Here is a 12,205-nt window from a genome sequence, read left to right on the forward strand (position 1 = left end):
GGTGTGATCTGTTATTTAGACAGGTTGGATGCACTTCCTCACAGCCTGAAATTTCCCCCGGGGCTCTCTTCCATTTCTCACTGTCATGGATTTGAATCTTTTCACCACTGAACTCTTACAATTACCGAACATTCATCACCTGCCTACCTTCTTAGCTACCTAGATACTGTATGGAGTCCAGAGATATGGGACAGACTGGTGCAGTCGGGAATACCAAGTAACACCACTGCTAACGCAGTAATGAATTCTCATATCCTGGGATGGCAGGAACCCTCTTTTTTTTTCTTGTTTTGTTGTGTGTGCGTATCTGCTGCAGTGTAAAGGTTTTGAGAGGTTCAGTTTCTTATATTTATAGATGCGTTCAATTATTGAATTTCTTCATGCACAGTACTGTCAGTAGTAACACAATCAATTTCTTTTTATGAATCAATCCGTGTTTTCTCAGAATCTCCATGTGTATCATACATGACTTATAACCAAATGCCACTGTATATCTCTGCAGCTTTTCCCTCATGAATAAAAGGCCCTCTTCTCTGTGAGGTGAGAGGATTTGCCCCCCATAACACTCCCAGTTGCGCCCTCCAGCCCCTTGTGTTACTCACGCTCACTTGTAGAAGTCCCTTAACGCTAACCCAGAAAGCATAAATATATTATAATCTCATCACCTGTCCATTTATACAGGTGTCACCCTGCCTCGCAACTTGATTTCCAGGAGGGTAGCAGTTTTTCCTGTGGCAGCGATTGGAGTCACAGCATTATTATCAGGCAAAATGTATTCATGATAGCAGAGGTCCGAGTGCCCTCTAGGCTTTGTAATATAATACCAGACCTCTTTATCAAATTTAACAGTTTATTGGAAACAGCTTGTACACATGATTTAGGCACGGGGGCGGTAAGGCAAGGCTCCGGGTACCCTCCTAACACACCTCCCATACACACCTCCACACATATACACACACATTATGAAAACTCACAAACACATGCCGTACACCCGCTCACACAGTGACACTCAAACACACACGCATTTAATCACACATCTCCCTTCTCCTCCTCCTCCTCCTCCTCCTTCTTCTCTCCCCCATCATATCTAATGCCAACCTCTCATTGGATGAGGCAGCGGTTTTCTGTGGAGGTCTTTTGTGCTCTTTGTTGTTTGTTTTCTCTGAAGAGCAGCGCGATAACAAAAGCGTGACGTGACAAATGGACTTTGTGCCCCGCAGCCAGATTTAAGTGATAGGTTACTGAATGGGAGCTACCCTCCTATCTCATTTATACAACACAAGTCAAAAGTTTGGACACACTTTCTCATTCAAGTGAATAGGAAGGTGTGTCCAAACTTTTCCCTCATACTGTGTGCATGCAGACATATACATAAATGGACACACGTGTGGATGAACGCACTGACACTTATGCAAGCAGGTGTGTGCAGACTTTAAAGATAAAACTTTTAGTCATCATTTCACTTAATTTCTCATTTTTCTGATCATACCAGCTTATTCATTTTCTTCTGGATCGTCACTCCATGAAAACAAAAAAAGCGTTTATTTAATTGTTTTTATATGTGTGTGAGACCAAAATACTATTTTTATCACTATATTAATTACAAAGAGAAGTCACTAAAAACAGTGTTTTTTTTTTAGACCTTTTTTTGACTCTGAATAAATATTTTCTTATCAAGAATCACTGTTAAATATGTTTTAAAAAAGACAAATATCATTTTTATATTCAATTTGATTACAATTTAAATTAAAGGCCCAAATATTATTAACTAAGTATGATCAACTCCAGTGTCACAATATCCTCATAATAACAAGTCTCTATCCGTGTAAAGAACTCCGAAGGGGACGGTAAATAGAAACCATCAGTTGGCCAGCTAATGATTTAAAGGGATGGTCAGAGGTCGTACGCTGGCTATTAATGATGCCTTTTAACAGAAAGCACGCACAGGATCTGTCCAATCAGAGAGAGTCAAAAAGTCACCTGGGGCCTCCAGAAGAAGCTCTGTCTGGTTAAGGTCAGACTGAGGAAGAGCAGAGACTGAGCGATCTGCTCTGATGTCTGTGTATGCATACGTGTGTGTGTGTGTGTGTGTGTGTGTGTGTGTGTGTGTGTGTGTGTGTGTGTGTGTGTGTGTGTAAGAATCCGTGCGCAAACAAGGAACAGGTCAATGAACTGCCAATCAAAATGTGGCTCTGACAGAATTAGTCAATTCAGCAAATTCCCCCAAAAAACATATGTTTTCTTTCAAGTGACAAAGTGTCATTTTGAACACAGGAGATTGTTGTTCATTTCCCGTTTCCTGCCAACAGAGAGAATGTTGGTTTCTTTAAACCACGGCCGCAGTCATCCCATAACCATGACAACAAAAGTCCTAAACAAAAAGAAGTAGTCATTTTAGCCCAAACCACAGTGTTTACCTAACTTTAGCAAAGTCATGTTAGCTCTTAACCAAAGCGTGGTCACATCATAAACATGATTTATTTTCAGAAGTGATTTGTAACAGTTCAGCAAGGCACAGACAAATTATGTTATGAGAAAACACACTTCTAAAGGGCAGTTACTGTCCAAACAAGTTACTTTGTCATTTAATTTCAACAACTTGTTGGTAAAAAATATATATCATTTGTGTCTTTATGTTCAAGTCTTAGCTCTACACACACACATATATATATATATATACATATATATATATAAATAAATAAATAATACCTTTATTACAATTTTATACATATACTATACTTTTATTTGATTGCTTTTTAAGTCAATAGAAAACGTATAGCCATTTAGATGATCTATTATATGTTATGTTTTGTTGTAAAAAACAAAAAACAAAAAAGGCAACATTTGGGTCTGTATCTGTCACTGCATTGAGTTCACATGAACACAATACTATGCATCACTCTTGTGCTTTAACGCTATAACATAAACCTTTAATATAACAAAAAATACACTATATTATGGTTGTATTTGGAGCTGTGACTCATCTGACACATTATCAAATTTGGAGGTTCTTTTATTTATTTATTTTTTAAATCAGTTTGTTAAAAAAAAAAGTATCACTGGAGCTCCAGATTTACCAGCCACAGTAGCCTCTGGATAAACAGTTAACATTCTACCCTGCTCATATTTGTTGGCAAAATTGCCATATTCAAAATACTGGCTTAAAATGTTGCCTGTGTGCCACGGCTTAATGGTTTTTCACAGTGTTTAGCAACTGCAGAGCTTTAAGTATAAACATTCATTAATCCTTTCAGCCATTTCTGCCCTCAACAGGAGCTTGCTGTATGACGGAGGTTATCTGCACAACAAGGAATGAGCTTCAAGCATGACTGACCCAAGACCTCTGTCTGTCAAATGTAATCTTTGTCTATATACTGAAAGTCTGTACTCTCTTTGTTTTTAATGTCTGGGTCTTCTTCTTCTGCTTTTGCACCTTTTCTACAAATCCAATTGTATTTGATTTTATTCTATTCCTGTTGCCTGACTTAGTCTCCCATCAGTCCTGTGGAAGTTAATTATGGGAGCCAAGCTGTTGAGGGGTTGAGGAGAAGCTTTTTTGCCTGAGTACTCGATATACACCAAGTCTGGCAACGCCACCGAGCATTGTCTGCCGTGATAAAATATGGACGGAAGTGCTGCTAGGCAAATCGTTTATCAGCCAGGTTTAGCATGCACATGTTAAAATGAAAGACTGTGCTATCTGCATAGGTTGTGTGAGCTTAGTTTAGTGTAGCCAACACCGTTTGTTGTGTCTAAATGGCATGCTGGCTGTCGCCCCTGTGGGACGTGATCAATCACAAATTGCCTGCTTTGCTCTCGAACAGCTATGGGCAAATCTATTCAAAATATTCAAACTATGATTTCAGTCCCACCTTAACTGCATGCTTTGTTGCTTTGTACTTTCTATGCTTTGTTTGGCGCATATGTAAGAAAAACCTGATTTTCTTGGTGTTAGTTATTTCAAATTTTAAAAAACAATTAACTTTCCTTATCTCCAGACTCCTCCAGCTGAGTGAGTGAAGCAAAATCTTGAGGCACATTCTGCTAAGACTTTGCCCATTTAGTCCCTTAGCAGTAATGGTCTATTATGATAATTAAATCTAACATATTTCTTCAACCCTGGACAAGCCATTATATGGAGCATGAGCTGGCATGTTTGCTCTTTCACAAAGCGGCCTCTAAAATAACTCTGCATGCTCAGTTTAGTCTCCCGTTCCCAATTTGCCTTAATGAGCCAGTTCAAGCTGTCAGCCACTGAGAGAAAAGAGCTCTGATGACTGTCAGTCTGTGGTGAGTAAAAAGGGGAAGACAGGGATGAATGGATAGAATGGAAGGAGGGAGGGAGGAATAGAGAGAGGTTTAAGGAGGTGGAGAAAAGTCAGGCACAGATTACACTGGCAGTCACCACAGCTTCAGGCAGAAAAGAGGAGAAAGAAGAAGCAAACCTACTGTTGACGGCTGGTGTTCACAAAAAAAATCAAACTTTGTAGATATTAAGTATTTTTAATAACATGAAAACAATCTACAGACAGAAGAATATTATATATCAGGGATTCTTTTTATAAATATGAAACATTTCACAGATATAAAATGACACACAATGCCATGTAAGGTGTAATAAATCTTCATATCACTTTAAATTCACTTTAACATATCTTAATGACTTAATCACTGACCGAAACAATGTCATTCTCATAAAAAGCTAAATTCTCAGTGTTTTTGTCAATTTAGTGAGGGGAGACCTTTACTACATGGCTATTAACAAGTAATCACAAGAGGTGTAATAATGAAAAATGCCCTTCATTTTTGCAGAGGGCAAGGTAGACACCGGTGTCCAGCCCTCGTCTTCAGAGGAAAATATGGAGGGAACTTAGGTGTTTGATGATGCGTTTAATTCACACAGGAATACATTAATATGATAGTCAGTGGAGCGGCAAAGCCCTCAAGTAAGGTTCTCTCATTAGTATGTTTCTCTATTTCTTTTTTTAATTATTCAACAAAAAAATGAGGAGCTGCGTGACAGATGTATTGGCTGTGTCAAGAAGGAATGATTTGAATTTGAATTGTGCATAAAATCGTTCAATTATGAGGGGCTCATTTGTGTATGTGAACTAAATATTTGTCTCTAATGAGCATTGGCTCTGAAGCACAGGTCGAATCATGGAGTATATTTTAATGCAATTCTTTTATTCTCTTTTCAAGGATTCAGTCATATTTTTGGTTCTTTGAGTGTCATGGCTATAAAAAGTCTGCACAATATAAGAAACTGCATTATTTTAAGCATAAACACAGAGCCACTTACACAAGACAGTGAGGTGGACCAGACAAAGTCTACCACACCCCTCGCTCTCTCTGACTTCAAAAGCATACCATTTGCAGTGTGCAATGCCTCATACAAGTACGATGCTTGTACAAGTCATTCTCAATTCATCTCGGTGGGCTATTATCTCACTTTGCCATTGTCACAACTGGTTGGTGAGGCTTTCATCATACTTAGAAGATGAACACCTGATCTGCACACACTGGGGTATTGTCTTCTGGGCTGTGCTTAGACAGAACACAGGAGCCAACTGCATGAAGACAGAGAATTATTAATGACACCGCTGCACTTTAATCATTCAAGTGAGGAAGTTTGTATATCTAAAATATCAACATTGCAGCAAGAGAAGTTTTTTTTTTTCAGGCTAACGGCCATGAATTTTACAGTTTAGCTGGTTTTGAAACAGTTTTCTATATCAAGGGGTTGTAGAATTTACTCAACAGAAAAAGGCTTACAATTTATGGAAACAGCATGAGAAACAAAGCCAAGGTTATATTTAATACATTAAAACACGTTTGATGTTTGTAACTAGCACTAGGGTGTATGTAATATATTTTTCACTACCACTGATTATCTGACTCTTTTATCAGTTCACACTTTGAGGGGTGGGGGTGGGTGGACATAATAATATGTACTTCTTTCTAGTAGTTTTCACTACTCAGAATACATCTTTTTCTTTAAAGCAAGTGTCTATAACCGATGCTCATTATTGTCTCCTCTTAATTTTTCTTGACACAGTTAACCACACTGGGTTCCACTGCTTTAACTTGACACCAACCTCCTGCAAAAGGTTAGGCAGGTAATTCATTGCTTGATTAGGCCCGCTCTGCAATTAATCACGCTTAAATGAATACCCTCACAGAGTCATCATTTAGGAATGATGATTAATGAAAGTGTCAAATATTTCTTACGTTCCAGTCCTTATTGGGTGGCTGCGTTAATGTGGGTCACGACATGTGACTGCTGTAAGCCCACAGCCGCTACTGCGATCCTGATTACACACCCTACAACTACGTCTTCTAAGTTGACTCTTGTCTCTCTGTATTTTGTTTTCTCTTTCTTCTGTCTTCATTCCTCTTTTGAAAAGCCAGCTGCAGTGCGGCGGAAGTGATTTCTGGGAAACGGCACACATCAAAATACAGGTGCAAGGTCGAGAGGACGAGCAGCGCACCTTGTGGGCACGCGGGGCGCCGTGCGAGATAGCTGTGTGTCAGTGGTTGTTGCGTCAATTAATTATTGAACTTGGCAAGAGATCAATCGTTCCAGTAAGGTGATCCCATTTCCAACTGGCAGCATATTGAGACAGTAACCTATGACAATATTAATCACTAGCACAACAGCAGGCTAATTCCCACATGTAATTAGTCTACATTTTAATTCATTGAAAACTAGCACTTTTCTAAACTCGCTTAATTATGTACTTACACTTAATTATAGTCCCCCCCCACCCCCCTCGCTGGTTTGTTTTCAGTGCCACAGATGGAAAAACATTTATTTTGGGGAGGAAGAGATAAAATAAAAACTCCACCTGGGAAAGGAGCGGCAGGTCTCTGCTGAGTTGTGCTGCGTCTGGTAGGAATTTACTGGATTAGCTCAGTCACAAAATGTGAGATGAACCACATTGTCAATCACCCTCAGGGCAGAGCAAGAGAGGAAGAGCTGTCAATCAAAGCGGGTCTTCAATCGTCCCATTCACATCGCCTCCTGGAATCAGTCTCTCCCGCTGACTGCTCTTTGACATTTAACGCACTGGGGCCACGAGGATGAAGAAGAAAAAAACATCCTCAGATCCTCCCTTTCTCCCTCTCTGTCTGTCCTCAATCTCTGTGCTTTAGCAGAGTTAGATATGTGTGTGTTTAAAGTAATGACACTGTTCATTTAGCGTGAGACAGCGCAATAGCTGTGAGAGATAACTGTGGAGCAGACGAAAAGTTGTGGTAACTCTTAAAGTGCAGTGACTATATAGGCACGACTGTGGAGCATACGATAAAAACAAAATGGATTGGACTTTTTCAGAGCACACGATTCACTCTGCAGAATTATCTATTGTTTTCCATTCTGATAAATCGGTTATAATATTCTGTTGCAAGGTGGGAGACATATGACTTCCCTGAACGGTATCTCTTTTGGCCTTCTACTTTTCTTGAGATGCATTATGAAATTCACACAGAGCTCATCAATAAAACGCAGTGCATTTGCTAAAGCTCAAACGATAAATGCACTCCATTTACCAATAGAGTCGATAAAAAGAAGAGAGAGAGAGAGAGAGAGAGAGGGAGAGAAAAAAAAACATCTGAAAAACTGCTAATCTGCTGAACAGATAATACCTTCTGCCTCTGAAAGATGCTGGGGGATGAAAAATCCTACTGCAGTTTGTTGTCGTTTTTATGTGTTTTTCTCTCCTCTTGTTTGTATTCCGGGGCAGCCGCCTGGCTCCGAGTGAGGTATACAGAGTCATTGCTCTTTTGGCTCCAGCCCTGACACCTTGTGCCCTCAAGTGTGGACTCCTTAGCCGCGATCTGATCAGCATCTTTATAGTTTATCAGCCTTGGGGTTCAATTTTGGCTTGGATGCTTTTACAAATGAACGCAATCACTGGTGAGCCTTCGCATCCTGATTGCATTGAGAGAAGCGGGTGGAGGAAAGTTTAGTGGATTACCGTGCCACTTGAGGATGGAGCACAAACACACAGAGGCAGCCCCCTCTGTGGCTGCCTCTGCCCCCCCCTGCCCCCCCCCCCCCCCCCCCCCCTCTGCCTAAGCTATTGGCACTCACCGCTTGTACTCTGTCTTATTTCACTAAAATAATATAATTGTCTCCCATCTTATTGCTTGTAAAGCCATCTTCTGTCCACAGGCGATGTGTGTGATCAATGTACTATCTAACAGAATCAATTCTTCCAGGAATACCTTGTGTTTGTGAAATGATCCCAGGCAGCTGCAGCAAAAGACGGGGCTAGAAGTAGGATCCTGTGGTACTAGGATTAGTTTAGCGACTTGGACCCTCCAGTTCACACTGAATAGTATGGCACTTAGCCCATTTCTCATGTTTTGTGTGCGTGTGTGTGTGTGTGTGTGTGTGTGTGTGTGTCTGTGTGTGTGTGTGTGTGTGTGTAAAGTAGGCTTCCCAGGGAATTCACATTCATATTGCCAGTTATGTGCATCATCCTTCGAACATCTTCTAAGCTGTTTATTCCACTTGTAACTGCTACAGTATTGGTCCCCCCTTGAGATGTTTTCAACTGTGCAGGAAAATGGTAATAAATGTCATGTCTCTTTGGTAATATAAAACAGATTTCTTGAATTTTAGTAAAATGCGGAATTTGTTTTTATCCCCTCCAGTATTTATATGCTCTTATCACTCCGAGTATCTTGATCATTTTTCAACAGCTGCATTTCTACCAGTGCCGGATATTGTGGTATCAAAAATGTGCTACACTTTACAATTAGGTAATAAGTCGGAAATCAGAGCTTCAGCGGTAGTAAAATATTCCAGGGAATCAATACATTTCCAAGATATTAAATCATGTCCCGCTATTGCAGCTAAGCAACGCTGAACACTGAACAAGCCCTCGATCCAAAACACCATGCTTCATGCCTGCAATGAAAGGTCTATCACATCAAGCCACGATGAATGAATTAATGTCCCACTGCCAATCCTGATTGCCTGTTCCCAGTGTACACCCACCACCACTCCCCCCCTCCCTCTAATTCTACAGCTAAACAATGATATCAAAAGTGAATTATGGGAGACCTCTGGGGTGGATCGCGGAGAGTAATATGCCAAAAAACTATTACAGAGGGGAAACTATGGGAATAGACCCCTCTGGAGAAGCGAAAGAGAGCGAGTGCGGAGAACTGAGGAGCGGGATCAAACCAAAGGGAGCCATTTTGGCAGGTCAGGTTGTCAGCCATCGTCACCGGTAATCTCTGTGGCAGAGTTTGTCTTTTTAATGTCTCTGGCGTTCCACCAAAATCTTGTGTCTTTGCACATTTAATGAAATAAGCAAACAGTCACACGAAAAATGAGCAATTGAGGAAAAAGGCCTGAAAAAAATGAGTGTGATTGACGTTTTGAGAATGTTGTATGGTGTAAACTGGTGTTCTTGCAAGCCTTTAGCAAAAGCAGTATAATTCCCAGGAAGTACCAAAGCATATTGAGTTACTTCTATGCACTGAAAAATAAGGACACTTTATGCAAATTCAGGTATGCCTTAGCAATTGTCATTCAGTTGTTCAGTCCAGTGGTTTAATTCGATTTAGAAGAAAACAGCAATGCCAAATTGTGTCTTTTGATAGCATCGCTGCAATGATTGAGTTATGCGTTATTGCATTTGTGACTTGAGTTTGGTCTGTTGCTCTGCAGTTTCAGCCTTTACCTGAGAACAGCTCAAGCAGCGAGAGAAGTCAGATCCAAAATCCTTTCATTTCCTTTGTAAACCACATGTCATGTTCTATATTAGGTGGATAAAGGACGTATGTGCCTTCATGTCTGCGCACCTTAGATCTGGCTGGAGATTTCTCCCTCCCGTTTTTTTTTCTCCTTCTCCTTCCCCTTCCTTTGCTCTGTTTACTTTCCTACAGTCTCATCTTCACGTGTCTCGTTTTGTCTTTCTCTCCCTCCCCTCTCTCCTGCTCTCTCTCTCTCCTGCCCCCCCCCCCCCCTCTCTCTCTCTCTCTTCGTCCCTGCCAGGCTCTGCAGCGCCGTACTCAGTCCATTCTTTGGGTAGCACAGGAAGTGAAACTGTAACACAGAGTTCACTGGTAATTGGCCACGGTCACGCTAACCAAACAGGAAGGAATCTGCAACTGATTAGAATTCTTCCTCCTGCAATAATAGTCCCCCCCCACACACACACACACACACACACACCACCCACACCCCCCGCCCCCACGAAATTAATTACATTCGGGGTCTATTCCCACTATTGGTTTTCCTGTTTTGAAGCTGCATTATAAAAGGGACAAATCCCAAGATAACACAGCCTAGCTAGTTTTTCAATTACAGAGAGACGGGCTAAGTCATAAAGGGCTGTAGAGGCACAGGCAGGCATCCATCTATCCATCTCCTCATCCGGACAGGGAGCTATTGGCTGGTCAGATCAGTTAGCATGTCGCAGACTGCTGAATGATCTCTTTGCGACTCACACATGCACACATACACACACAGACAGATGCACTTCCCTCCATTTCTGTGAACCACTGTGCAAAATAAACTTTTTTTAAGCAAGTCTTCCCACCTTTTAACACTGTGGTATTTTTAGCAAGTTGACTTTTTGTACATTTGAATAACATCTATTTGTGTAATCTTTCTAACTATGCTTTTCAAAAAAGAGTTACAGGAAATAGATCATGCACAGTACGTCATATCCACGTAATAATGATGTCAGTTTTCTTTAAAACTCATTTAAAACATTAAGTCTCAAGTGTTTTAGATATGTGGAATTTATTCAAACAAATTCCCAAAAGATCATGGAAGTGTTTAAGTATATAAGAAAATCACAGCTGGAGGTTTTATTCGCAGATGAAAAGATAAATCTGTGTTACACCACAGCAAATATATTTATTATCCATTAATACACTAAACTCCAACATATGTGAATTTGAAATAAATAGATTTTTGATTACATTATGAACTAAATCTTTAACCATAACTGTGTGGCGTCGGCTGGCAGCAATACCAGAGGAGCCAGGAGCAACCTACCCTTACACCGTGTGTTTCTGAACAAATGTTCAAAAACAATCAGCTCTGTGTGAACGCTGCCCACCTGAAATGGTTTTTGATTTTGCATTTTGAACAAGTGCATTGCCTGATGCGACATATTCATTTCACAAACGAGGTTAAGCACACAGGAACAGCGGGACGCCGGGTGCACATTGAGTGTGTTAAAACACTGTGGTGTTCAGCACCTTTCAAACTACAATGGAAATAAAATTGAAGAGATGCATTTTCATCTCATCTTCACAGAGAGACACAGAGAGCCTGGGCTGCTTAAAAAAATAAATGGATGCCTAACAATGTTTTTGATGTCCTATATTTAAATTTGTACGGTTACTTACATTACTCCTACTTCCCTGGTCTTGGAACTAATCCGATTGATATGGAAATGGGGTGCTCTGTTTCATGACAGAGTTGGGAAGAGAGAGGGAGAGAGAGGGAGAGAGAGGGAGAGAGATGCAGAGGGAGAGAGAGAGAGAGAATTCCCAGGTTCGCTCCTACTCAAAATGTGGTGAAAACAGACTTTCAGAATCCTTTGGCTTCATGGTATTGGTTATAGGGGATTACACAAACCACTTAAAGCTCTACAATGAGCTGCTCTTTTCAACCAACAAAAAACCCTTCATGCTGGACACATTCTCCACACTCGAGAGGTTAATCAGGAACAAATTAAGTCAATATTGTGATTGTGCAGGGCGCCATCAGCACACATAGCATTGTATGTAATAAAGCTCAAATGTTTTATTTTTTTATTTTCTAGACTTTATGCTGGACTGTTTTTATTTTAAAGTCTTGATAGAGAATTTAAAAAAAAAAACGTAACAACATTACACACGGATAGATTACAAACTGTTGATGAAATAAATATTTACAAAAATGAGGCAATGTGTGGACATCAAAATTAAATATGGACAACATTAATGTAATAGAGGAAATGTTGCAAAAAGGCAGATGAAAAGTTGTGTTATTCCTGCATTTATTTACAACCCAATCCTTAAAATTGAACACAATTTCTCCATTTCAAACTACTTTGCATTCTTGATATATTATTTAATATAGAGTATAATGTACAAACCTCAGAGATCACATCAGATCATATTGTTGCAAAATTGTTATGTAGAAAACAAGTAAATGTTTTATTTAACAGTGTGGTAGAATTATTTTAAA

General features: G+C 40.1%; 1 long non-coding RNA gene across 1 annotated transcript in view; it reads right to left on the reverse strand.

The window, feature by feature from the left end:
* The window catches only part of LOC128382681 (uncharacterized), a 44,530-nt gene that overhangs the window by 21,530 nt on the left and 10,795 nt on the right, over window positions 1–12,205 (reverse strand). The window lies entirely within an intron of this gene.

Source organism: Scomber japonicus, chromosome 21 (assembly GCF_027409825.1).
Source record: "Scomber japonicus isolate fScoJap1 chromosome 21, fScoJap1.pri, whole genome shotgun sequence".
Taxonomy (NCBI): Eukaryota; Metazoa; Chordata; class Actinopteri; order Scombriformes; family Scombridae; genus Scomber; species Scomber japonicus.